A 2,102-nucleotide genomic window follows, 5' to 3' on the forward strand; every position below is an offset into this window, starting at 1 on the left:
GGTTCCAAACTCTCTCCTTCCCTCTTCAACGTGTTCTTCTACGACATTCCTGTTGACGAGAAAATTCTCACGGCTCAATACGCTGATGACGTCGGCTTCCTTAATACATCCAAGGTTATCAACCACTGCTCCTCTCGTTTGAACAAATTTATCCCAATCGTCCTTGAATGGTACCACACATGGAGATTTGAAATAAACACATCCAAATCCGAAGCCGTCTTTTTCTCGCGTCGCCGTCGCAATCCTCCTAAAATCGTGGTTGACTCCCTTCCGATCAAATGGAGTTTCTCCGCAAAATATCTCGGTGTGATTTTTGACAAACATCTCACCTGGTGCCAAGGGGCACCTGAGCCCAGAAAATTACGTACGTTACAGCAAAATTGGGATTTTCTCTGTCATTAAGAGGACCCCTTCGAGGTTTAGCCCCAGGCCCCACAAAATGTTAAGCCTGCGCTGTACACAATGCTTTCCAATATACTAAACGAAGTACATGTTTTATAAAAATTACTTCAAGCAGAAAATATAGATTTAGGTCGTGCACTTAAGATATTAAACAATGCAAGAAATCATTAAAAAAAAGTACAGATTTAAGTATGAAGAGTTCAAGGAAGAAGCTCCAAAAATATCTCAAAAATGGTGTATTGAACCAGTCTTTGTAGAAAAATGGAAACCAAAGCGTGAGAAGCGTTTTTATATTAGTGAAGAATTTTTAAAAATCAATGTCTTTAATCACACCTTAAGGTGCCTAAGGTCTAATTAGACATTGTGAATACATAGTTTACAGAGAAATTATAGATTCGATATTATGAGGAGTTTACAAAAGAATTCTTCTTGGAAGTCATCAAATTTATTCCATGTTCTAATAGTAACGAGTTCACTGCGACGTTGCAGTAAAGGATGTTTTCTGCACTTTACTCATTAAATACAGCTTCATGGAAAGCGATTTTTCAGAAGTAATCCCTTAAGCATTTATTTAACTCGGCATGTTACAGTATAGCAAATTGTGAAAGGACGTTTAGCAAATAAAAAATTATAGAATCCTATTTAAGGAATAGAATGCATCAAAATCGATTCTTAAATCTATCTCTACTGATAATCAAACTTAATGATGCAAAATAATTGTATGTTGAAATTGTTATTATAAACTGTCTAAAATAAAATATAATTTGTGATATATTATAAAAAGAAGTATGTCCGATATATTATTTTCTTAAATGTATTTCAGTTACACTTATACGCTGTTTGCTTTTTAATTTTATAAGAGGGGCCTCCTAAACATTTCTGCGGGGGGTGGGGGGGCTACACGGTTGTAGTGACGCCACTGGCTGAAGACAATGGAAAATACTATAAAATTATAGAATTTTTATTCGTTTTCACTACACTTTCTATGTTCGTGAAGTGTGCACAGGGTAATGGAAAAAAGAAGGAGCTGAAATCGTTAACAAAATTGATTTTTTTCTTCGCTTATTCAATGTTTAAAACTTTAAACGAGTTTTTCTCAAAACCACTTTTTAAAAGTCCGTTCCAGCGATTTAACAAAAACAACTGAACCGACCCTTCTCAAACTTGGTTAACTTTTTCTACATATAAAAATCTTCCCCCCAACGATATTTTTGTTTACACTTTTTTATATTAACGTTGTTTTCTACTTAAAAAATGACGAGATTTTTCGTAAAAAATGGCATATGTTACTTCAAATGATTACAAAAATTTTTTAAAAATCCAAAAAATGATCGTTAGTGGGAGGAAAAACTTATATTTTAACTAAATTTTGAAACTGTTTTTATTTCCGATAAATCTTCGTTGAGATAGCGCTGAAACCGCAAAACATTTAAATACATTTACTTCAACCAGATCTCTAAAAAAAAAAACTCATAAAAAAAGCGTTTTTTCATGCATTATCCCCCATTCCACCTTAATCACATTAAAGTGTGTATCCTATTAAGCCGGATCTGAGACATATATCATTTTATGGATTTTCTTTCGTCGTGCGTTCGCCAGCGTTGATAAGACGCATGACGTAAGCGGCACTTTAGTCTTGTGTATTTTCTGCTCAATTCCGAGAAATTACTCGAGAGTTCGCAGAAGGAAAATAGCGCCTT

Source organism: Belonocnema kinseyi, chromosome 3 (genome assembly GCF_010883055.1).
Source record: "Belonocnema kinseyi isolate 2016_QV_RU_SX_M_011 chromosome 3, B_treatae_v1, whole genome shotgun sequence".
Classification (NCBI taxonomy): domain Eukaryota; kingdom Metazoa; phylum Arthropoda; class Insecta; order Hymenoptera; family Cynipidae; genus Belonocnema; species Belonocnema kinseyi.